The following is a 27,396-nucleotide window of genomic DNA, read 5'->3' on the forward strand; positions in this document are numbered from 1 at the left end:
TTTGGGGAGATGAATCAAGATAGTTAGACCCAGCAGAGAGCTGGCTGCGTGGCATTTAAGTAGATAGATGATAGATTCTTGCACAGAGCATGACCATTATCCAGGATATAATCATCACTCCATCATCAATTCGCAAATATTTTTTTAAAAAGACAGACCAAGTGAGAGAGGGGCAGAGAGAGAGGAAGACAGAGAATCCCAAGCAGACTTGAACCCACGAACCGTCAGATCATGACCTAAGCTGACTCAAGAGTCAAACACTTAATCAACTGAGCCACCAAGGTGCCTCAATTCTTAAATGATTTTTAAAAATAAGTGAATGGTCAGTTATTGTACATCTTCCCTGAGCCAATAAGAAAAAATAGTAAAACTGTATCTACATTTGGTGTTGGTGACATAGGTTTATTGGAAATATAAAGGGTATTATACTATATTGGCTTCTTCCAGAAAGGGGGGAGCTTAGACAATGAAAGGGAAATTGGGGTGCTAATTAAGTGTGATCTTACAAAGTCCTAATTCTGAGATTCCTTCCTTATGGATTGATCACAAAGACCCAACCCCAAGCAATAAGGTTTCTAAGCCTGGTAAATTGTTACGTAGCAATAAAGTGACTGATTCTGAACTCCGGGATATTCATATTTTGGAAACAATTTTTATTTCAAGAAGTTAAGCAACACCTATGCAAATCACTCCAGCTAGTCTAAAGAATGCCTAAGGTTAAATGATTATAATTTATAAATATCTCTGCAGAGAAACAGAGCCTTGGTTAAATTTTTGATCTACTAATGTTAGATAGATCTACTAATGTTGGATCAAAAATTACTGATTATTAAACATATGTCATGTCCACAAAGAACTAGTTTTCTTTCAGCAGGTATATCAACAATATCAGCAATATGCGTATCTTCACGGTGCACATATCTAGTGTGCGTGCACACACACACGTAGTTGATCCTCATTATTTGTGGATTCTGATTTGCAAATTTGCCTCCTTGCTAAAATTTATCTCTCACCTCAAAATCAGTATTTGTGGCATGTTTACAGTCATTTGCGGACATGCAGCTTCTTGTCACCGACGTGCACCTTCCCAGCTAAGGTTGAACAAGGCGACATTCTGTCTTCTTGTTTCAGTTCTGATCCTGTAAACAAGCATCCTATTCACAGTTTATTTGATTCCACTTTTTTTTTTTTTGCAGTTTTGGTGATTTTACTATTTAAAGTGGCCCCCAAGCACTGCTGGAGCACTAAAGAGCTGTCTAGTTGTCCAAAGAACAGGAAGGCTGTGATGTGCCTTACAAAGAAAATGGTGTGTGTTAGGTAAGCTTTATTCACAGGTTCTAGTGCCATTGGCGTGAGTTCCATGTTTATGTATCAATAGTATATATTCAATAAAGTATCTTCAGACAGAAACACACGTAAAATTAAGGTTATATATTTATTGGTTGATAAAAATGTGACCAGTGGCTTGCAGGAAACCAACCCTGTATTTCCTTACCAAAAGTTTTGTGGCCCAACCATGATCTCTGGTTGCATTATCTTCTGCATCCTTATCTTCTAAACCTTAAAGTCATCTTAGTTCCCCTGCCCCCCTTTCGGCTTCTGGGGCTCAGAAAATCTTTGCTACTTTCTTTGTGCCGGGCTCAGCTAATATCAGGCTTCATCAAATTGCCTAGGAGAACACATCTGCAGATTGATTCCAGTTGTTCGATAAGGCTTGAGTATTAACTAGTGCCCTAAGTTGGCAGTAGCTATGAAGATACTAGTCTGTTCTGAAAACTGTAAGAAATGGATTGATTTAAGTAAAAAAAAAAAAAAAAAAGAATGACAATAAGAAGTGCTGGCCAGGATGGGAAGCAACTAGAATTCTAATACTTTTCTGGTGTGACTGGAAAGGGTTCAGTCAGATTGAAAAACAGTTTGGCAGCTTCTCATTAAACTTAGCATACACTTACCATATGACCCAACACTTCCCTTCTAAGTATTTGTCCAAAACAAATAAAACTACTCATATAACAAAGCTCATATTCAAATGCTAATGACAACTTTGTTCATAATTGTCCCAAACTGGAAATAATCCAAATGTCTATCCACTGATGAATGGATAAACAAATTATGGTATATCTATATAATGGGATAGTACTCAACAATTAGAAGGAATGAAATACACTATACAAGCAACATTATAGATGAATCTCAAAAATATTAAAAGTAGTTCAGGTCCAAGGGATTACATACTGAATGATTCCCTTTATGTGAAACTAGAAAAGACAAATCAAATTAAAAAAAAAAAGTTAGAATAATAGCTGCCTGGGGCCAGGGGTGTTGGTGCACTAGAAAGAGGTGAGAGAGCCTTTTGGGGTGAAAGAAATGTTCTACATCTTCATTGTGTAAGTAGTTGCATGGGTTAATAAATTTGACAAAACTCATCAAAATGTACACTTAGAAGGGGTACATTTTAGTGTATGTCAATAAAGTTGACAAAAAGCAAACAGATTAGAAGCTCAATTTACTTCTTTATTGACTTTGGGCCCTTTTGTTCCTCCTGTTCCAGGAGAAAATGCATGAACACCTTTGACTTTTGTAATGAGGGCAGGATTATGAACTACAAAAGAAAACCTAAGTTAATATCTTCAAATTTTTTATCCTTCATTGTGATGAACGATAGAGATGATATGAGGAGAAACCCATTTCCAAAGGTAAAATATAAGATAAAAGGTCCAAATGGAGACACTCGTTAGTCATTCGAGATGTGCCAACGCAGGGGAGTGTTGGGAGTGCATCACAGAGTAAGACATTTGACTGCACTCATCATGACTATGAGGGCTTGCCTATCTGTTCAATGTTGTGTGCTTCTAGCCCCCTCACTATATGTTTAATACATGCTTATTGAATATGTTGAATGAAGACATATTGCCTCTCGTGATGGATACTGAAATCTACTGCGAGAGGAAGGGCATTGATTTATGGCATTTTAATAGAAAAATATTTGCTAGATGATAACACATTTAGTGCTATAGAAGAAGAGCCAACCCAAACTGGAGTTTCTGGAAATACTTTATGGAGGGAATGGTATCTATGCTGAGGAAAATGAACATAAGGAAAGCAGAAGAGAGAAAGTAGAATATTCCAGAAAGAAAAAATAGCTTATGTAGGGGCACAGAGAGTCATTCACTCGTTCAAGGAATATTTACTAAGCAGCTATTATGCACTAGGTACTGTTATAGATTTAGAGGATTGAAGACGAACAAGACAAAATAATCTCTATCTTTGTAGGGTTTATATTCTCATGGGGGAGATAAATAATTTTTCCAAATACTACTTAAATATAGAGTGGTGTTGAAAAGAGAAATAAAGGTAATAAGAAGGAAATAAAGCAGAAGATGGGCCATCGAAAGTGATGGAAGAGGTTGGTGTTCTGGTTTATGTAGGGTCATCACAGAAGGACTTTCATGAAGGAATTTAGAGACTAAGCCATGGGGATCTGAAGAGGAAGAGTTTTTAAGGACAATGTGACAGCATGTGAAAAAGCCATGAGGAAGTGCATGCTTGGCGTGATCAAGAAAGGTAGAATGACCAATGTGGAGTAAGCAAATGAGAGAGGGAAAGGAGATGAGGTCTGAGAAGTAATGAGTTCAGGGTAGCAGATCATGGAAGACATTATGAACCATTGTGAAGAATCTGGATTATGCTTAAGAAAAATGGGAAAAGATTAGATGAAAGATATAATATGACTGATATTTTAAAAAGTATTGCCACACCTTGTTGGGGGAGAATAGACTTCAGGGGACAAGGGTAGAGCCGGGACACAATTAAGAAGCTGTCACGACAATCTATCTGTACAAATAAATTTATCTATCTATTTGTGAAAGAGACTAATTGCAGTAAAGATGCTGTAGAGCGGGGCTCCTAGGGGGCTCAGTCAGTTAAGCGTTCCCACTCTTGATTTCAGCTCGGGTCATGATCTCATGGTTTGCTGTCAGCACAGTGCCTGCTTGGGATTCTCTCTCTCCCTCTCTCTCTGCCCCTCCCCAACTCCCTCTCACTTTATCTCAAAATAAATAAATAAACTTTGAAAAATGCAGTAGAGTGGTAAGATTCCAGATAAATTCCAAAGATACAGTTGATAAGAGATCCTGATGGATTGGATTATGGTAGGGTGAAAAAAGTAGAAACATTAAGGATAATTCCAAGGAGACAGCAAATAGCACAGATGTGAGGAAATGCAAGGAATCTGTTGTTGGAAAAAAATAAAGGATAAAGGAGCGTTATGGTGGGATTATGCTATAAACAAGAGAAACCACTGAGAGCCCTGTGTGCATAGTAGGAGGCATGTCATCCAATGAAATGGGAAATCATCGGAAGGCTTCTGGCAAGGGAACGGTGTGTGCAGATAATGGTTTTCAGTGACATTTGTGTCTAGATGGGATTCAGAGACAATAAAACTGGAAGTAGAGAACTTAGTTAGAAGGCTATCATGGGATTCCTGGGTGATTCAGTCAGTTAAGCATCTGACTTGTGGTTTCAGCTCATGTCATGATCTCATGGCTCATGAGTTTGAGCCCTGCAGCAGTGTCCATGCTGAGAGCACAGAGCCTGCTTAGGATTCTCTTTCTCCATCTCTCTCTGTTCCTCCCCCCACTTGTTCTCTCTCTCTCTCTCTCTCTCTCTCTCTCTCTCCCTCTCTCCCTCTCTCCCTCTCTCTCCCCCTCTCTTTCAAAAAAATAATAAACTTTTAAAAAATTTTTAAAAAGAATGCTATCATAAAGGTCTAGCTAAAGGTGATGGGACCTAACAAGGCTATAGCCTAACAAGGCTATAAAAAATGTAGAGAAAAGAATGGATTTGGGGAAATAAAGAGATATAAAAACGGGAGTAGCTGCTAGTTGATTGGATACGGGGGATGAGAGAGACAGAGGACTGTAAATGGACTCCTAGATTCAGGCATGGGTGACTGAAAGTACAATCACAGCATTAAAATAAATTAAAAATACAGGAGGAGTACAGGGATAGGCTTTTAAATGAGAGCCATGAGTCAGTTTTGGATCTGTTGAGTTCGCATTTCCTGGCTGTATCAAAATGGAGATAGGCCAAGAAGGAAGTTAGATATATGAACCTAAGACTCAGGACAGTTCAGGTGTTAAAGCATGGGAGGTCTAAGACAGCAATTAGTGTAAAACTTACTTTTTTTGGCTTCTGTGTAATTTGTAGAAAGGACCAGTAGGATCCTTTCCACATAATTTATCATTATTATAGGACTATTCAACATTACAGAAATATTCCAATATGACATTATTCCATCTACCTGGACTCAACTTTCATATTTCTTTGGGGTAGGGGTATAAAGGCATATTATCCTAACCACTGCATGAGTGCCTACAATCATTCACTAGATGTCGTGTAGGGATGGATGCTCTTCCTGTCCCTGGAATCATGACTTTCAAGCAAGTTAGGAGAGAAGAAGGAAAATGTGCATGCTGCCATGGGAAAAGTGCCATAGAAGTATATAACAGCTTCATATTAGTAAATTTCTTTGTTTCATGATTGACTTCCCTATGAGTGATATGTCCAGACTTGTTATGATGTGTTGTACACGACTCCCATATGTTGATCTTGGATATAATTACCGTAGATGTTGACTTAACTACTCCACTCACCTGGCTGTGGTTTACAAATATATGTAACATCGACAACTCTCATAGGTCCACACTGATGTGGTTCTGTGCTCATCACTGAGACTCAAGAGTCAGAATCAACAGATTCTATAACTGGACATGATGACTTTGTCGTTTTCATCAAATGGTTGGTGATAAGCTAGGAAAAACCTAGAAGGGAAAAAAAAGATTCAAGACTAAACTCTGGGGACTACCACTGTTTGAGAGCAAGGCAGAACAGGAAAAGCATATGAAGATTAGGAAGGAATGATTAGAAAGAGAAGATGAGAAGCAGAGAGAGTATTGACATGACCCACAGGCCCAAGAAACTGGCCTTGGCCTACTTCTCTAGGACCTTCTATGGCGTCCTTTCTGGATACTCAGCTGAAGACATACTGGTCTTCTTCTCATGAGGCATGATTAGTCCTGTCTCTTAGACTTACTGCCTGCTGTTTTCTTCTCTCCCATATCTTTGCAAGCCTGATTCATTCCAATCACTCAAGTCTCAGTTTCTATAAGTCATTTCTTCAGAGCAATCTTCCTGATAACCTTAAATAAAAGAGCTCATCACAATCAGAATTTATTTAATTTGCACATTTCTTTTTTTATTGCCCTTTTTCTATATGGTGGGATGTTGACTCAATGAGAGCCCAAATCTTGTCTTTCTTGCTTGTAGAGGTATTCCTAGGACCTGGGGCAGTATCTTCCACATAGCAGATGGTCAGTAACTGTTTATCAGATGATCAAATGTTTCACATTTTGCAAAGTGCAAAAAGAGATTTAAGAAGACTAAATAAGCAGCAATGTGAAGTATGGGAGAAATATCTAATAAAACTAAGACATATCCCCTGGATTTGATACAATCCCTGTCCTCAAACAGCTTTTGTTGATGGCACAAAGCATAGACCTTGAAAATGTACAAGGCATTTAAAAGCAGCATACCACGATATGATGTAAATGGCACATGAGTATGGAGGCATCGAATGAGTGACATTATAAATACTTTTTAATTTACTCCCAGCATAAAAGCTCAGAGGTTTACTTTGCTCTGGTCTTAAGCCACCCACTCATCACTCTGGGAACCAGGAAAATGGTGCTAATATTGAGCATTGTTTGAAGTGATGCCTTTGGTGCCTGTTGGCTTACAAATATTTCAGTCATGTCTCTGTTTTCAGGAGGGTGAAGTGCAAGTGTTTCAGCTTTTATCACTCTAAGGCTATGTAGTGACTGTTGATCATATTTGTCCACTGTTAAATTTTGATCAGCTTCATTTTAGAAAGAGATCACTCACAGAATTTTGCGATCATCAATATGAAAGGGAAGTTTCTGCATTAGAAACAGTTACTTGAACATTATTATTCAGCTGAATAGTGGGTTTTGATTACTTAAATACATCAGTTTTTTATAAAGCTTAACAGATATTCCATCTGCCTGTATAAATTGTTTAATGGTACAGGTCTTACATTAGGGGTGACTATGCAGGCAGGGATGCGGGCAGGCAAAATCCGGTGCTCAATGTCATTTGCCCATATAGGCATCATTGAAGACATCCATTGCCTTCTATGATCCTCAGTGATCTCTGTCCGCAGTGACTATGACATTCATTGTCTCATCTGGACCTCAGCTGTTAGTCCGCTTGGGTCACCATGAAGATATGCCTTTTTCCAGGATGCATAATCACTTCTAGTCCAGTGATTCTCCTCCTACCTCTGGCCACACTGACCAAAGTCAGCCATCTTCCTTCTCCTTGTCACACTGAAGAGTGGGAAATTCTGATATTCTACCTGCTGAAATATACTTGGTAGTCACTTTTTCTCTTAGCTTTTGTCTCCTTTGGCTCAACCTAGATTCTACAAACTTCTCAGGGCTTTTGTCACCTGCCTTGTGCTTAGCCTAGCAGTATGGACAATGACCCTTTTTTGGGAGGACCCTGAAGTCTTGCTAGCATTGCATTTTCTTTGCTCCTACCTCTATAACATTCAGGGAATATTGTTTTCTAAATTGGCCAAGGGGACCAAGGCAGAACTGTGTGCTTTGTCATGATATTTTATCCTAAATCTTTTGCTAGGTCATGACTCCCTTCTACTCTTCTACCTCACTGTTGAGGCTTTTGAACCAAAGAGCTGGGAAGCAACAGTTTTTCCCCTTATTTTCTGCTGTCATATCCTTTCTCTGAAACAATTACATAAAAATAGCCCAGCTGACTGAACGATGGGTAAGCCAAAGACATGGTATGAGCCCACTTGGGGTGTGTGGGTGGGATCATGCTGGCTAATATTTTATCATTATTGTTTTATCATTCAATTAAATGTCAACTTTTTATTTAAAAATAAGAGTTCTATGTAGTCAAAGCATGTAATTTCCATTTTAATGCCTCTTGCTCTCCATGCATTAACAAGGAGATTAGTAAGGATTAAAAAGGCAAAATTTAGGTAGGAAGGTAGCAGACTAGATACTAGAGAACTTTTAATTTTTAAACTTTTTTCTGATTCTTTGACCAAGTTATTCTTTGTGTTTTGGGTATGTGAATATTTGCAGTACTAACTTATTACCCACCCTCTCTGAAGATGTGATGAGTACATAAAATAAACATGGGTACTTATTTGGCGAATTTCATGCTTAACCTCTCCTGGTCTCCCCACTCTCCTGCAGCTCTGAAATCTCAACTCTCAATACACACACACACGCATATATACAGTCACATGCATGCTGGAGAGTCACTCAGGTTAGCAATGTCATCTTTTGGAGTTCAAAAGCAACTCTTTACTCCAGAGCAGTTTGTTTCCAAAGGAATCTGGATTTGGAGGTTCAAAGAAAGAAGAAAAACAGGGAAAAGAAAAGAAAATAGAGCTTTGTATTAACACGGCTCCAATATCTACTTTCCTGTGTCTATCCCTCCATCTTTTTTTCTATCTTAGTACAAGAACTCTATTACGCTACACTTGGACCACTCTGGAAACTGGGCTGAAAACAGTTTGCAGAGCTGGAAGGGGGGTGGACAGTTAGAGAATTATGGAGATTTGGAGGACAAAAAGGAGTGGGGGAATGACGAAGGTTGGAGAATGATAGAGAATCAGGAAACACGAGATTGTTTTAGTTTTTAGAGGATGACATGTTTCAACGGAGAAATCATGGGATGTGTGGTCGAGTTTAGACAAAACCCCAAACCCTAGAGAGCCAACGTTTAGGTGATATTAGCTTCTGAGATTGAAGTTGGTGGCTCTTGGAAGCCACTGGAGAAGAAGGTTCTGACCTCCTAGAGTAAATTAGTAAAGTGATTACCATGTTGTTCATTAAGGCCTTAGTATGGAGGTTATTAAACTGTTAGTTGATTATGGCATGTAGCTTTATAATGCACTTAAATCATCTCTGGGATCTGTGTTTTATGTTCTGACTGTAACCTCCTTGATAGCAGTGGTGATGCTGTTCACTTCTCTTGGTCTTTCTACCACACTCTAGACGATGATCGGCTCTAATGGAGCACTTAAGGTATGCTAATTAATACTTCTTTCCATGGACCTAGGTTCTTTTTTTCTCCTTGAATTCTCTTTCTTTAAATTTTATTTCTTTTGAGAGAGAGAGAGAGAGAGAGAGAGCGAGCGAGCAAGCACACATGTGCACAGGAGTGTAGGAGGAGCAGAGAGAGAATCCCAAGTAGGCTCCACCCTCAGCACTGAGCCTAATGAGGGTCTCAATTCCCCTAGCTGTGAGTTCATGACCTGAGCCAATATCAAGAGTCAGCTGCTTAACCAGCTGAGCCGCCCAGGTAGGTGCCCCTCTCCCTGAATTATTTCTAATGAATGTGCTTTCTCTAAGAAGATTGTGAGCTTTTTGAAGGCAGGGACCAGGCCTTCTACCTACTTACTTTCATTTTCCTATCATGCTGGCAGAGTGATAGGCCCAGAGGGGAGCTCATTTAATACTTGCTGGTGGATTGAATTATTGACTCAATATTTCCTTGAGGTTCAGATTGTGAGAAACTAAAGGCTTAGTTTGTCGTATAAAACAAACAAACAAAAAAAACTGTCTATAGAATAATAAAACATACCAAGATTTCTTAATGGTCCCGACAATTTCACTAACAAAGATCTTGCATTCATCAGAGTCACTTTGCTGTTGGTAAAAAAAATCAAACAAACCAAGCCTTCCCCTCCCCCCAAAAAACCCAACTCCATTCGGATGACCTTCACAAAATGAATGAATGAATTTAATAAAATTAAATTTATTCAATGCTACAACTGACAAGTCCAGGATCATGCTCAGTTGATGTACATCTCCATCCAATGATGTCAGTCTACTAGTTCTGTCATCTTTGCTATTCTCTGCTTTCCTCTGCATTGCCTTCATGTTAATACAGACCTTTGCCCTCATGGTGGTCCTCGTAGCTCAGGTTTCCTTCTTATTTTCTAGAAAGACCCAGAGCTGACACTCAATCTCTCTATGCCTAGGACCATCTTCAAGAACCTGAATCAATCATTCTGGCTGAGGGGATGTGATTTTGGACTTATTCAGCACTGGGTCACATGCTCATCCCAGAACCACATGGTGGGCTTAACAAGACTCAGACTGACTGGGCGAGAGACCTTTTCACAATCAAAATTTAAAATATTGTTTGCCAAAGAAGTATAGGCAGTGGTGTAGGCAAAAGCCATAACTATCTAGCAGAGATCCTCTTTTTAGTTTTTTCCCAAATGGAGAATACCTGTCTATTAAAAAATGCTTTCTTGGGGTGCCTGGATGGGTCAGTCAATTAAGCAGCCAACTTAGGCTCAGGTCATGATCTCACAGTTGGTGGGTTCAAGCCCCGCATTGGGCTCTGTGCTGACAGCTCAGAGCCTGGAGCCTGCTTTGGACTCTGTGTTTCACCTCTCTCTGCCCCTTCTCAGCTCATGCTCGCTCTCTCTCTCTTACTATCTCTCTCTCTCTCAAAAATAAACATTAAAAAGATTAAAAATAAAAATAAAAATGCTTTTTTAAGACATAATTCGTTTCTTCATTGTCCGTCCCTCAAAGAAATTAATCTTTCTTTCAGGACACAGTATTTAACCAATATAATTGCAGACCAAACTCTCCCCCCAAACTGCCAAACCTGAATGTTGTAGATTTCATGTGTGATTTTTCTTGGCTCTATGCCCTTCATTTCTGCTCCTATCTCCCCTATCATCTTAGAAGAGTAGGTTGGATACAGCGGCTAACCTTTGTTTTAGTACAGAGTGTCTCAGACCTTACTGGGTACGTCAGACTCAGGGGTTACTAGGGAATGCTGATGCCCAGCCCCAGGCCCAAAGGTTCTTATCTAGTGAACCTGGAGAAGAAATTAAGCATTGGGAAGATTTTCCTGCAAACATTCTAGTGAGTCCGCTGGGCAATGGAGCTTTGCAAAACTTGCTACTTTTGCAGCTTCCTTCAGGGGCCGTGTATGTCAGGAATCACAATGAACACAGTTGTACCTGACGTAGCAACAGACACATGGCTGTGCCATTCCTTCCAGGTGTATGTCCCCCCTGTCCATTACACCTTGGCAAAAAACAGCGAAAGCAACGGTAATAACTGCAGAGAAGTTCACAGAAAGGTTGACACCAGTGCTGTGTTTTTCCTTTTGCTCATGTGCTAATTTTCTTTTCACATTTATAAACAGTAACTGGTTAACATTTTTGGCAGAGTTCTGCATCTGAGTTAACATGCGTTGTGAGCGCCAGTTAAACAAAGTTTTCCCAAGAACTTTAGCGTTGTTTGTGGTTTAGGGGTCACTCATAATGGCTTAAAGAGTTTAGCTGGCATTTTGATTCTGCATTTTTTGCTTTTCCTGCACCGTGCTATTATTTTTCTTTAATTTATGAAATATGTTTCTCCCAGCAAGTACAGGCTGTACCATGAACAATTCTGCCATCTGATTTTATCTGTACATGTTCACATTTTTAAAAAAGTTAGGAAGAAGTGAACAATGAAGTGGAGTACCCCTTCATTGGTGCTGAAAAGGGGACAGGAAGTTGAAGTAGGACAGAATCCACAGAAAGTTTAGAACACTGTCAACTACCTGTGCTGTCTAAACTTGAAGGTCTCAGAAGTACATCACCAAAATATATTTCTGCCATGTTGTGATGAGAGCATTTGGTATGGCGGTAGGTCCAGTAAAAGAATAATCTGAGGATCTAGGAAAAAATTGGATTGAAGATATCTATCCCAATCTTTCTGAAAATTATCAAGATATTGTGGTTATTCTTGCAAAAACATCTCTCAGATTGTTTTCCTCTCAGCTGTCCCTAAACTATCTGATCTGGGGCTAGGAAAATCAGAATAACTAAAATATAGAGCAAATAAGGCTTGCAGGGAATTGTAATTAGGAAAATTCAGGGGGAATTCTGTTTTCACTTCAGAGGGACCACTGAAAGACTTATAGACTGAGAACATTTTAGAATATTAAAAGTCTAGACTAAATGAAATGATACTTGAAACCTCCTCATGTCACCATTCAAACTTTACAACCTAGCACAATCAACATTCTTTTTTTTTTTTATTTTAGAGAGGGAGTGTGTGTGTGTGTGAGCAGGAGAGGGGCAAAGGGAGGGAGAGAAAGATCTTGAGCAGGCCCCATGCTCAGCACGGAGCGGGAGCGGGCTGGAGGCTCAATCCCACAACGCTGGGCACATGACCTGAGCGGAAATCAAGTTGGATGCTCAACCAACTGAGCTTGACTTCAGCCAGAGAAAAATTTACCTTTTGAAACTGATGTGTAAACTGAAAGATACTCCAGGAATTTACTAATTATTTCTGGTCTGAATTTTATTACTTTTGGTTAATTACAGAACAAGATTTATATGGGAAAAAGGAGATACACTATGGTGTCTAAACTTATGACAATTGACATAGAACAAAGTTGGAATGAGATGTTAAATGTATAAAGCAGAAGCATTTTAGGGATGATATTCTAAAATAACTTACCAGGCAATAATAATTGTTTCTTTCTTGATGAGAAGAGAGTTTGATATTTTTAGCTGCACTAAATACAATAATCCAGCTATGGAGATTAGCAAAGTCTCAGGGCATAATGAGATAGAGAACAAGTAGGAGGGGTGCCTGGCTGGCTCAGTTGATTAAGCATCCGACTTCGGCTCAGGTCATGATCTCACGGTTCGTGGGTTCAAGCCCAGCATCAGGCTTTGTGCTGATAGCTCAGGCCTGGAGCCTGCTTCTGATTCTGTGTCTCCCTCTCTTTCTGACTCTCCCTTGCTCACGCTGTCTCTCTCTCTCTCTCTCAAAAATAAATAAAAATATTTTTTAAAAATTAAAAAAAAAAGAGAGAGAACAAGTAGGAACATTAATTAAATCTCAGGCCTGACCCAAGGCAATGATCCTTTCCTTGTTTGAGAAACCAACATGAGATGAATCATCCCGTTAAAAAATGTAATGTCTGAGAGTTCTAGCTGCTCCACAGCATGACCAGCATTTGGTATTGTCAGTCTTTGCAATTTTAGATATTCTGGTAGACGTGTAATGGCATCTCATCATGGCTTTAATTTGCATTTCCCTGATGACTAATGATATTGAACATTTATTCATGTGCTTTTTTTTTTGCCATCTGTTTATCTTCTTTGTAGAACTGTCTGTTCAAATCTTTTGCCCATGTTTTTATTGGGTGTTTGAGTTCTTATCTTTGAGTTGTAAAAGTTATTTATGTATTCAGATGCAAGTCCTTTTTCACATATATATATACTGTAAATATTTTCTCCCAGTCTGTTGCTTGCCTTTTCATTTCCTTAGTGCTGCCTTTAGGAAAACAGTAATTTTTAACTTTGATGAAATTCTATATACTTTTTTTTTTATGGTTTCTGCTTTTTGCATAAGAATTTTTTTTGTCTATCCTGAGGTTGAAAAGTTTTTCTCCTGGAGCCTTTCTGGTTAAAACCACTTAGGAAAAGCATGTGGAAAATGATTTACTTTTTATAAAGTTCAACATACACTTATAACATAACCCAGGAATTCCCCTGGTAGATCTTTAGCCAAGAGAAATGAAAAAGTGTTCATGGACAGGCTTGAACAGAAATGTCTATAATAACATCTTTATCCATAATATCCCCAAATGGAAACAACTCAAATGACATCAAGAGGTGAATGGGTGAAAATACACAATATATACATATATATAAACACAGAGAAATAATAAAGAGAATAAACTATGATACATGCAGCAACATGGATTAATCTTAAACCATTAGGCTGAGCAAAAGGAGACAGACACAGATGAGTGCAAACTCTGTGATTCACTCATGTGAAAATCTGGAACAGGAAGAAAATAATCTATAATGATAGAAAACAAATCAGTGGCTGCCTGTTCCTGAAGTATGGGAGGATCTGACTGGGAAGGGGCATAAGGAAACTTTAGAATAATGAATATGTTCTATATCTTGATGTGGATGGGTCATATGGCTGGGTGTGCTTGTCAAAATCCTTCAACTGTCCACATTTTAATGTATTATAAGATATGTAAGGGGGGCCTGCATGGCTCAGTCAGTTAAGCATCTGACTTCTGCTCAGGTCATGATCTCGCAGTTCGCAAGTTTGAGCCCCACGTCGAGCTCTGTGCTGACAGCTCAGAGCCTGGAGCCTGTCTTCAAATTCTGTGTCTTCCTCTCTCTCTAACCCTCCCCTGCTCATGCTATACATATGACACACACACACACACACACATATATATATATGCATATATATATATATCATATATATAATATACATTTAGTTTAAATTTTAATGTTACATGATGTATATATAACTCAAAACTAAATAAAACATTAAAATTTAAACTAAATAAAACATTAAAATTTAAAAAAAGATGTAAAATCAGGAACTTTGATTAAAATATGATTTAAAAATATCAGTTTTAGCCAGTAATGATATTCTTATTGGAAACCCATACTGAGTGATTTTGAATATGTGACGATCATTGGTAGAATTTCCAGCTCTCAGACCTCCAGATCATGGCATTATTATTTGTATTCCAAAATGAGACATTTTTTTTCTGAATAGAAAGTTGAAAAACATAGGAAAGTTAAAAGAATAAAAAATTACTGCTTGTCTCAACACTTAAACCCAATCTTTTTCCTATGCTTCATAGTTTGCTTTTTCACAGCGATAATCACACTCTTAAATTATTTAACATTTTTACATATTACATTTAACATATTACCACTTTTGTCATTTAACACTATAAGATTTTTCTCAAATAATTTTATGTTTTTTATAAATATGATTTTAACAGTTACATAATATTCAGGTAAATATACACTACAAATTATTTTAATTTGCTTTGGAAATTTCTATCTTATTTGCTTTGGAAATTTTTCCCTATCTAATGCTATGAGGATTAGCATACATCATTTTCCCTGCGTAGCGTTATTTACTTAGGATAGATTTCCAAACACCTTGGTCAAAGGGTCATGCTGTCATCATTATTACTTGGGACGAGAAGATTAAAACTTGACCCTCTTGCATGGCTTTACTCTTAGGTTTCCTTTCCAGAAAGTCTTTCCTTCCTTTTACTTTCCAATGAATTATTGTCTTTTGAGGCAGGGAGCTGAGGAGAAAGAGGATTTTCACCTACTCTTCCGAATGTACTGCGTTGCCTGAATTAGCCTCATCTATCTGTCAAAGTGCCCAGAAACCGTGATGATATGAGCTGTGGAAATAGATATCTAGCATATGGGAACCTGCTTATAATTTCTTGCTCACAGCATTTATCTTTAAAAGAGCAAGACTAATGAACCCGTATGTATTGTTTTCTACTTATAGCATCTCCTCATTTGAAATACATCCCATGAAAAATAAAGCTTGGCTAATGAGTAAGGAATTGCAGTGTTTTATAGTGAGCGGTGTCTTAATGCCCTGGTGTAATTCTTGCTTTTGCCACTGACCTTTTTGGGTCATCTTTTTCTCTCTTAAATCAGAGACACAACTTATTGTCTGTAAAACACTGTGATCATTTCTGATCTAAAGGACTAGGTAACTATACCTCTTAATAAAGATTAATTTGCTTCAAGAAAAATTAGGATTGGCCAAACATTACTGAGAATGTGTCCATCAGGAGGGAGTTATCTTTGCATTGACAAAGAATTAATAATAGTATGTCCAGAAAGGTTGAACTCCTTTAGTGAATTACACCTGTGGCTTGATTTACAAAACCTCAGTTGATGATCGGCTCCTTCAGTTCTATACTTGTTACTAAATGAAGACAAAGTAGAAGAGTGGTCAAGCTCTGTTGTTTAAAAGCTGTGTATTTTCGGGGCACCTGGGTGGCTCAGTTGGTTAAGTAACTGAATTTGGCTCAGGTTGTGATCTCACTGTTGGTGAGTTTGAGCCCCGCGTCAGGCTCTGTGCTGACAGCTCAGAGCCTGGAGCCTGCTTTGGAATCTGTGTCTCCCTCTTTCTCTGTCCCTCCTCCACTCACATTCTGTCTCTCTCTCTCAAAAATAAATAAACATTAAAAGCTGTCTATTTTCAGGCAAGTGCATGGCCTATATCTTAATTTCATCCTTGTGAAATGGGAAATGAAGCCACTTGCTCATAAATTGTCTGAAATTTAAATGAGATCACACATGTAAAATCTAGGCCCCGTGCGTTGCGGACTCTCAATAATGCTCCTAATTGTGGCGATGTTTATGAAAAAAGCAGTAGCTGGGAATGGTTCCATCAAGCCTCACAGTTCTGCTTGTCCCCTTCTCCTTCCCTGGTCTTTGAACTCTCATCACTGGACAACTGACTTACCCCTCTACTCTCCTCTCATTTTCAAATCCTGACACTGTCCTCTTGGGAGGTAAATAGCCCTTGAGAGTCCAACCCTCTGATAAATGTTCACTTCATGACTTGGACTGAAATCTGACTATCTTCTGAAGACCTCCCTACTCAGCAGCTCTCTCTTTCGAGAGCTTTTTTTTAGGACTGGAAGGAAATATAACTACCTTTTTCTGCACCATACTGCTGTTCGACTAATATTCCCCTCTCTCCTTCACAACCTCTGCATCTTTGAGGCTCTGCCTTTCTAGACAGACCATCATCTTCTCCTGATCCTTGTTCAGATTTTCTCTAGCTACTTCTCTTCTTTCACTGAATTTTGACCTCAGAATCTTCCTTTCCTTCTACGCTCTTTTTATCATTCCTGGGAATTTGGCTTCTTGGTTCCTCTCCTTCTCTTTGAAGTGATCTTTTCCTCTCCACCCACTCCCAAATCTCAAACGCATACATGTCTTTCTCTGACCACAGCTTCCCATTATTCTAGTACTTCCTACTTCATGACATTCAATCCGTTGATCTTCTTGCTTACTCATAATCCCTCAGCTCATTTCTGCCATTACTTTTCTTCATTTCTAGCTGAGATTTCATGATGCACTATTATAATTTATCCCTTGCAAATATTCTTTTTAATGTTTTATTTATTTTTGATGCAGAGAGAGACAGAGCATGAGAGGGGGAGGGGCAGAGAGAGAAAGAGACACAGAATCAGAAGCAGGCTCCAGGCTCTGAGCTGTCAGCACAGAGCCTGATGCGGGGCTTGAACCCATGAATGTGGGATCATGACCTGAATCAAAGTCAGAGGCTTAACCGACTGAGCCACCCAGGCGCCCCTCCCTTGCAAATATTCTTGAAGCTGTTGTCCTCTCTCCCATTGTTGTATGAACTCTGCGAAATTCCAACTTTGGTTCAACTTTTCTTGCCTTTTGCATATTTGCACATGGAGAAGTACAATATAGCCAAGGGGGTAGAAGTCAGACCTCACATGGCTTTTCAAGACTGCTCAACCATTCTACAGTTTTTTTAAAGAAATGGGCACCATTTAAAAATCTCTTCTACTCTTACTTCTTATTATGATTTCAGCTAATAACCTAGAGTCATTATGAAAATAGAAACCATAAGAGAAGTCTTGTCATTTTTTCCATCATCAGAACTGTTGATCCAAACCAACCCTCAACAGCACCTCTTCTCTTCTTTCTTACTATTAAAAAGAAGTACATATCATTTCTCCTTCCAGATGTTGGTACCTCCATACATCCTCCCAATCGCGACCTCTCTGAATTTATTAAAGGCTTTGCTTATTTGGCCATTTCCTCTCTCTCTCTCATCATGAATCTTTCTCTTCCTAAATGATCTTTCCCATTTACAAATATGCTGTATTCTTTCCCCTCTTTACATTTTCTTTACTCCATTTGCTCACACTTTTTCATAGCTCAACTTCCTGATATTGGTCTACAAATGTTACTTTCACATTTTCATTGAATTCACTCTTTGACACCTTCCAGAATGGCTTTCACCCCAGCCACTCCACTGCGATTGCTTTCTTTAAGACCACCAACAAACTTCATGGACCAATTTCAAAAGTTTATTTTCTATCCTTCTCCTTATTGACTACCTAACAGCATTTAATGGATCTTTGGTTAAATAGGAGCTCAGTTCTCTAAAATTGCCCAAGATAAAAACCTCTAGGTGAGAGGGAGGTGGTTTTGCCTATAGACTTTTCTCTCTATTCCCTAGATGCTTTTTTCCCTCTCAGGAAACTCCACACAGGCACGGAGGCTTCTGCTCCTTTTCTTCTCTGATTCCAAATTCAGATGTGGACTTGAGGTTCTTCCTATTTTATCTCTGAGTACTCCTTATTCAGATGTAGACTTAAGGCTCATCTTTAAGATCTCTCAGCACAGCAGGAACATATAAAAAGTTCATTAAAAACTCAGGAATGACAAAAGAAAATAAACCCAGAAAGTATCCATCCAAACCAGCGTTCTGGAAGGTCTGGGTAATTCATCTGTAGCTTAGAGTTCCCAAAATGCTTATTCCTTTTTAAAATAAGTTTATTTACTTATATCGAGCAAAAGCATGACCAGAGGAGGGACAGAGAGAGAGGGAGAGAGATAGAATCTCAAGTAGGCTCCACACTGTCAGCACAGAGCCTGATGCAGGGCTCGAACTCACAAACTGTGAGATCATGACCTGAGCTGAAAACAAGACTCAAACACATAACCAACTGAGCCACCCCAAATGGCTTTGGTGCCAAATGGCATTTGCCCCCCAAAATGCCTATTCTTAAAGAATGATTTGTAGCTCCATGGTTGCCTCTGAAGGACCTCCTTTGGACACATGTCATTTCTTTAATATTTAGACATTAAGGGTGAGCAATATGCCATTTCATAGTCCTTATTTTTGATGTGACCAAGTGCTATGCACATATAACCTACTGAGCTAAGAATCAGTTAACCTAACTTGGTTGGGTTATTTAGTTGGTATGGAGTAACACCAATCATAAGTTGGAATTTGTAAACTACAATGAAAATAACTAGATTCTGTCAAGGACTTTGTTCTACAGTAAGTCTGGAGGCCACCCATTTGGCCACATTGCAAAGCTCCCTCTGATAACGGCATAACCAAATAAATATAATACCATTGTTAAGCATACAAGGATGAGAAAAGGGATCTTTGGCTTGGCTTATGAGGGTGACAGTGCAAACACTAGAGAGCCACTTGTCTCATTTCGGTCTCCACATGGTAGATTTCCTCTCAGCAGCACCCTCCAGAAACCAATTTGTCTCTCAAAGCTCAATATAAAGAGAAAAATCCTCAGAATAAAAATATATGAAATTGGTACGTTGAGGTTGGAGAAAAAGGGAACTCCAATATCTTGTGGGGAAGAATCTTCTTGTCTTGGGCATTACCTTAGGGTCTCTGGATATGTTCAAGGTGTTTCATGGTGATGGGGGAAGGTAGCCTCTGCCATGTTGAGGCAGACTGGGAACAAGGTAAGAAGTTACCCCTTTGTTGTGCTGGGTTCCAGGTCTTCAGGTTTCTGGGACCAGAAAATTTTAAGAAGTGGGAGAGTAGCACAGAATGACTAACTTTTCATTTTTACCAAATAAGCACATCAAAAATGGTAGTGTAATCTACTCAAAGAGAGTACTATTTATGGATAATAAGAAGACAGAGGACATAATCTTAGAATAAATAAAGTATAATTTACTGTATATTATAGATAATATGAAAATATCACTACATTTTGTTCTTTTGCATTTTGCTGCACTGTGCACCCATGAAAACTCCATCAGAAATTTGTTCTGGCATATGGAAATCAACGCTCCATCAGACAGCTTTATAAAGCTATAATGTATGTATCAGATTACTAAATTGTATGTTCCCTTTACTATCTCTTTTCTCATTTTTGCCCATCCCTGAATCCTTAGTAAAGTTTGGTTTACATATTCTCAGCTCATCTCAGTAAAGAAAGAATCGTGAGTCCATGTCTGGGACCAAGAGACCCTCTGATACCAGGGTAATCATACTGGGGCTGATGTTTTAGAGTTCTCCAGAAAAATGTAAGAAGAATTCAGGATAAAAGTCCAGATGCTCATTATAAGTAGAGCTCTCCACCTATATTATCTATTGGAGGTTTGTTGTTGAATTTCCTGAAGAGAGAGGGAAGTTTCTCTAATAGAGCTTCCTTACGTTTCAGGAATAGCCTTTTTGGAATTCCTAAACAATGAAAAGGAGTCCCTGAAACATCTCAGCCTCTCCTTGTTTCTTTCAATGGCACACTGAGTGACACCAGCTCCAGCAGGTAGAATGTAAAGCAGGTTTCTTGGGTGGTGGTGGGGAGGGGGCAGCACCAAGGGGTTCTCCTTGGCATCGATCCCACTGCACTGTTTGGTCACCTTTCCCCATGTGCCCTGGAGTCTATCTATCTCCAATGGGGTTTCAATAGTGGGCACACAATCAACCAGGTGGAAAGATGGCAGAAGTAACCTCTTGGAGAAGAAGAACTATTGAAGGACAGTGAGGGTAAAAAGAATGGTCACAGGCAAAAGTGACTCCATGAAGGGTCAAAGCCAAAAGGATGAACTGCAGCCTGTCAGTGACTATTTGTTCAATGTGTTCTTGACTCAAGGTGTGTGAGTGTTCCTGGCTGGAGAGGTCAACTTCTTTTCTAGATCACTGACAGTTTAGCTAAAAGGTAGGGGGAGACTGTTAGGGCTTGTGCCTTGATGAGCTCCCATATTGGTCAGAAGGAACTGTCCATAAAACTAATTTCCACTTGGTCTTTCCAGACAAGCTCAATGTGAATATATTAAAAATATATTAAGAAAACTCTAAACACAGGTCTCTATTCAGAGGCAGCATTTAGGAGTCTATTGAGATTAATGCTGTGGAACCAGGCAAACAAATAAAAAAAGAGAGAGAGAGAGAAATAAAAAAGAGAAAAGGCTAGTGAGGCTCTGGGAATTATAACTAGTTTGTGGACCAGGCATCCTGTTTCGGCCGCCCAGTGCAGTGTCATCTGACAAGGCTGAGTAAATGTGGTTTTTGGCTTTGCACCTGCTGAGGCGTTTAACTGCGTCACGCTGAGGTGGACTGAAACTTCAAGGGCATCCAGTGACATATTTATTTCGTCATTGGTCTGCCCACTCCTGCATTTATCAGCAAGCCCATGCAATATAATACACACACACACACACACACACACACACACACACACACACATATATTTTTAAACTTCACACCATGGTGTCTGATTTATAATTTCCCGGGGGCAATATTTTTTTACAGCGACTGGCAGAATTTTTTGTTCTTCATTAGGCCTTTTATTAACCCACTGCCGGAGCTCTGTATCTAACCACTCCCAGTGTTTCAGTGATCATATTATCAGTAATAGCATATTTCCTCTGGGAGATATGAATACAGTCTATTGCAGGTGGAAGGCTGTGAGGAGGCAGGGACGGAGGAAGGAGGGCTCACGTTCCCAGTCAGGCTCTGCCTTCAGACTCTCTCCACCAAACTCACAGATGTTGCTGACGAGAGACTGTGACGGCCCCTTCCCTTCATTTTTATGTGAACAGCAACCTTATTTGCTCAGAAAGTTTTATCAATCTATAACATCCTGCTCTAGAAAAAACAGACTTGACCACACATTTGAGTGCTCCTTAAGACGTTTGCCTTTACCAAAAACCAAGGTCTAGATAGTTTATGGAGGTGGACCAGCCTGAAAAGAGACCCATACCACGTAGAGGAGGTGAACCCTTCCTGTCTGGCGGAAGGACTCAGATGAAAGGAAGTATAGAAGCCTGAACTTTAATTATTATCATCACTGCTCTTCCATTTAGAGAGAAAGAAACTGTCCCAATTACAGGGCTGGCAGGATACTTAGGGGAGGTCTCTGGTCTCTTTCCTTACCTTCAATTGGTGCCATGTATGAACACACTTTATTCAGAAGGAAATACACTTTGTTTCTGAAAGGGGAGGAAGTTCCGTAAGTTTCTTCGGTGGTCCATTTAAGCTCCCAACAGCACCATTTTCTTATCTCAGCATGAATATTTACTAGAGAGTGGACTTGAACAAGTCACTTAATCTCTCCGAACCTCATTTGTCAAATTTGAATTCTAATAATGATCAGTGGAGCGCATGTTATTGTGGTGAAGATCAAACCAAACAACCCACTTAAAAGGGATTTTCAAACTGTGAAGTACTGCACAATGATAAGCTCCCAGGATATTAAACATAATTCCTATTTCTGTAGCACCTCTCAAAATAAAACACAATCAACGAAATACATTGAATTTCTTAGGAGAAATTAGCTTCCCCCTATTTCTATTACCTCATACTGAATAATATGATGGGAGAGGGTCAATGAACACACAGTCTGCCATTAACACATAAAATATCAGTATCTCTACACTTGGATATTCTTTGATTCCCTGACTCTAGTTTACATGCCATCTCAAGTAGATTCCAAATGGATAAGGAAAATCAAAGCCGTATCCCATTACCTGGGACTCTGGCTATTTCAGTGCATTGAATCCATCTTTCTAAGAGCTTCTTTCGATGAATTAGCCTGAGAAATAGAATGAGAAGATTCTCCTTGAGCATCTGGTGCCTTCCATGAATGATGCGAAGTTTCAGCCTCTACATTATTCTGTAAAATGTTTTTCTTTTTGAGACACTACCCAGAAGAAAAGATCACTGAAAAGTTACAAGTCTTTGGAGTTTGGATGGTATTTTTCTATAACTTTCCCCCCACTTTAACAGATTGGCCATTGTATTTTGGCAGAGGCAAAGGGTCTGTGGTTTGGGAGAAGCGTTCCAATGTATCCAAAAGATCAGTACTTAAAAAGGAGTCACTTGCTGTTAAAATATAAAGAGAAAGGGACAAAGACAGAAAGGAAGCAGGAAAAGACCCTTGATTTCATTGGTTTTGGGTTAGCTAGGCTTTGAGTACAATCAGTCTGTGTCATCTGGGATGGTCCTATGCAGATCACCAACAGCTTTCAACTTTAATCTCAATGAACATCACAGTAAGCTCCTGGTCCTTGTCAGCACATCTGATTTTTTTTCTGACTAATATCTTCTAATGTTTTCAAATACCTAGGTTGGTAAAATATGGCAATGAGACAAAGAGAAAAGGGCGGTTTTCAAAGTCTCCCTTGACATCAAATGGATATCTTCTTTGTAAATGCAGAGAAGCTATAAGTAGCTTCTACCTGATTAGTTGAATCCAATAATCATAAAAAGAACACATTGATTCAATGGTACTTTCTAAAAGATTCTTTACTTTTTCTCAAAAGGCAACTCTCTCATCAAATTTGTGACCATACAAGAAAAGCATGGCTCTAATTTTGAAATTAGAATTACTCCTTTGAAGGAGTTTGCCAAACAAGTCCAGTGGCAATTTTTTTTTTGTTGTTATCTAGTTAAAGGGTTTTGAGCTTTGTGTTAAACACTGTGTCAACCCCTTCTCACATATTATCTCATTTAATTCTCACAACAAATGTGTGAGGTAGATACCATTATCATTATCATTTTTCAGAGGCTCACACCAGCCTGAAGCACTTTTGCAGGTGATATGACCAGTCACTGGTGGGGTAAGGGTGTGACTTGTTTTTGTGGCTCTCCCAAGCTTTCTCTCTCCCAATCACTGCAATCCTACCATCTCCCAGAAGAGTTAAGTTACAGAAGACAAACGGAGTAGCCGAAAAAAGCTCTGTTGTCCAATTGCTTTGTAGCCTTAAGAAGTCCCATAAATCACTACTACACTCTCCCCAAAAAGTGTCCCCAAAATGTTTGTGTCACCCAGAACATTTGCTTTTGGCTGCTGTTTTCCCACATGCCACAAGGTGGCTCAGTGTAGAGTGATCTCCCCTCTGAGAGTGAATTCCCAGAGGGTAGAAAAGACATGGGAACAAAGTGCTGTGTCTTGTCCCAACAGATCTCAGTGGCACTAGCTCATCCTATTATAGAGGCTGGAGAGCCACACTTGAACTGAAAGTTCAAAATTGTGCTCAATGGACTCAAAGGGAGACTCATTTGAAGCTGGATCAGATTTCTGATGGGAGCCTTTGTAAGCACCTTTCACCTCAAGAGACCAGAGACTCATGGTGATTCTTCAAATGCACAAATTAAATCCAGAAATAACCTATAAAATTTCAAGCAAAGAAGTCTGTAGCTTGATTTAAAAACAACACACACACACACACACACACACACACACACCAACCAGCTGCCTGTAGAAAGCACGTGGGTAGGTGAAAATCCCCTAAAGCAGTAGATGATGGAGTTTGTAAAGATGTCAAGGTTTGCTAAATTGTGATCAAACTCCCCTCACCTACTCCCACCCCAAACACACACAGTTCCACCTGCAACCTTTGGAGGAGGAATTTTTTCAGAAAGAAAATTCTGTTCAGCCTATGGCAGAGTACCATGGGGTTTGCTCGTCGCGGAGGCTGAAATGAACTCTTTCACCCTGTTTAAATATTTAAAAACAGAAAAATCTCCTGATACAGGCAAATAGGTCACGAAGTGCCAAAAAATATATCTGAGAATACATCTGCTTTTGAGATCAGGACTCCTGATCATACTCTGTCCATTTTGATTCGCTCTATTGCTCAAATGTGAGAGTCACCAGAATCCTAGCACAAGGAATAACTCACTTGCCCAGTGCCTCAGGAAAGGGAGATCTCCTCAGGGTAAATAATACTAATGTTTTGTCATTCAAATGGGTGTTTTTAGTGTCTTTGTGGTCATCTTTGGCCCCAAACAATAAGGGACAGATCAACTTACCTACATATATACTGTATATGTGTGTGTGTGTGTGTGTGTGTGTGTGTGTGTGTGTGTGTGTACTGGGACAAATGATTAGTAATACACACTCTGCAGATTGAAGAAAATGGAGTGAGCAAGGAGATGTAGATGGAGTGTAAAGGCTTGGAAAGAGAAGAGAAGGGGAATCAGATACCTTCCATTTATTTGGCAATTGTATCTTGAGCTGACCTTGTGCTGAGACCAAATCCTGTCCATCCATTTTATTTTCCTTCTAAGAAACATCTATCTATGGGTCATTATTCCATTGCTATATGAGGCTACATTTTGCACAATTTGTTGTGAAGTGTCTCTGTTTAGAGTGAGAGGATTTGAGGGAGAAGAAAAGCCTAGAAAGAGTATAATTAAAACTTTAAATTCTTTATCACTCCCTACTCAAGATTACTCTTCACCTTTCATGTGGCCACTGACCTCTAGATGACCTTGGATCCATATTCATTGTACCACAGGTAGCAATTAACCCAAGTTAGAAGTGGAATTTGGTCTCTGTGTAGACCTCATATGTGTTATCTGGAGAACTTTGGGGCCTGCCTTATAAACTGAAAAGCAGGGAAAGGATATGAGGGCCGGAAGAGAGAGAGCTAGCAGATACAAGAGAGGCAGAGTATTACGAATTTCGAGTTCCTTATCTCAGGTTGCCAAACTCTGTAGGATATCATTATAGTCTCATAGTAAGTCACACTGATTTGCTTGGGTTGACTTAACTCACTTTCTGCTACTTGCATGCAGAGGTTCCTAATTAATACCAATCTTTGCGCATCTCTGTAAGTCAAGGGTTGGCAAGAAGCTGTCTAGATCTCTGTGTGTAGTGGACAGCAATAAAGAGATCGTCATTAACCATTTGAATATTTACCACTGGCCACTTTGCTCCTTCGTAGTTAACATTATTTGCAGTGTTTCTCCAAGTTTGCTCCCAAGACCCCCTTCACCTAGGAATCTGCTTATTATAATCAGTTCCCTCCCAAATCAGATTCACCACAGGTGGACCCAGGATTCTGCTGAACAATTCTTAAAAAGTAGAGTTTGGATGCTAATAGTTTGAAGAGTTGATGTTGTCAGAATTTCTGTTACTGGTTCTGGGAGAATGAGTATGGTCCATCCATGCCCTCAATGCTGAGATAAGAATTCTTCCACGTATTAGGTATTAAGGTACTAAGTATTGTTTGCTCAGGGAGACCTGAGCGAATCTTTCTTGGCCCAACCACCCATGCTTACCGCAGAGGACTTTTTTTGCCTCCCTTCCCAGTGTGTGTGTGTTGGGGGGGGGCGGTCTTCCTTAGACAGGTTTAGCAGCTGTTTGGATCCAGAATCTGCAATTGCTTCTGGAGGGGATTCACTTGTGCGGCTGCACTTGCAACAACAGATAAAGTTAGTTTGTAGGTTCCCTGGGGACCACTGGCAAGATTTGGTGTAAGTTTTGTTTAAGCTCTTTAAAGCATCTCTGGCATAAGACCAAGAAATGGGTGCTGAAAAGGGGGAAAAATCAATGGGCCAATCAATATGATGCATATATGGCTCCATTAGCTACTTCCCGGTCTCTGGGATCCAAATGACGGTTTCTGCATTTTCTCTGTTGCAGGTTTTTGATAGCATTAAGGGAAGCTGTGGCTGCCTGTTTTGAAGATGCCTCTCTTATCTCAATGGCTAGTTTTGGACATTTCCACACTCGAAACATGAGAGACTTAAAGAACCTCTTGGATCAACAAGTCTGTTTTCCTTCCCTTGCCCTCCCAAGAGTTTAAGACTTCTCCAGGGGAAAATTCAATTGCCTCCAACCTACTCATTACCTGGTAACTTCAGAGTGAATTCATTCCTTTGCTAGGCTGACTTGTGCGTTGACCCTGATTTTTTTTCCTCAAGTGCCTTGTTTAGCCACATTTTATGACTCTGCTCTTGACTGAGGCACACAGGTCAAACTGTTACTTTACAAAGGGAGGTTCATAAAGTGAGTATTTCTCAAGTAATTCTGGAAACTTGAGAGGAAACGATTAGAGGATACAAAGGGGTACAAGCCAGTTTGTTGAGCTTCCATACCGAAGAATAATGGCTTTACGAAGAACATAAGCACTCTCCAGAGATGTTTCTACAAAGCGCACTTATAGTAGCAGAAGCAGTGTCTCCGAGAAAGTTCCTGGCGCAGGGTTACAGAAAGAAATTTCTAACGCTTAACCAAACTGAAAGGGGGTTTTCAGAAATGTCCTCCTCTCTCAGAGAGAGGTTAGGTACACACGATAAGTACTGAGTCAACATTTGTTTTTTGCTAACCACTCAGTAAATTCTAGAGCAGACATCTACTAAGCTGTAGTCCTAACAATGAAAGCGGGATGTGCTTAGCAGTTTATGTTTCTATTGTACAGGAGAATGACTTCCTAGCGTAAGTGACTATGCCTTTATTAGAAGTTATTATGATATAAAGGGATTTCAAGTTCTTAAGGGTTCTAAGGGGGTAATAATTGAGTCTTCTTGCCTCACTGTATTTCCCTGGGAAATACACAATAGACCCCATACATGTAACTAAATAAACCTAAGATACGAAACCCTCTTCTCTATGAATTCCTGCAGGATGTAAGCATGAGAGACACCCTCTGGGCCTATGACCTAGTTCACCACGTTGGACGTAAAAAGG

The 27,396-nt window shown here is 39.5% G+C and overlaps 1 long non-coding RNA gene across 1 annotated transcript; it reads left to right on the forward strand.

The window, feature by feature from the left end:
* Positions 1–1,191: 1,191 nt before the first annotated feature.
* On the forward strand, positions 1,192–27,396 carry LOC115292947. Its single transcript, XR_003909254.1, has 6 exons — positions 1,192–1,317; positions 2,552–2,696; positions 19,733–19,791; positions 20,137–20,241; positions 26,350–26,560; positions 27,333–27,396. It is a non-coding gene; the product is annotated as an uncharacterized LOC115292947 (long non-coding RNA).

The sequence above is a fragment of the Suricata suricatta genome, chromosome 5, assembly GCF_006229205.1.
Source record: "Suricata suricatta isolate VVHF042 chromosome 5, meerkat_22Aug2017_6uvM2_HiC, whole genome shotgun sequence".
NCBI lineage: Eukaryota > Metazoa > Chordata > Mammalia > Carnivora > Herpestidae > Suricata > Suricata suricatta.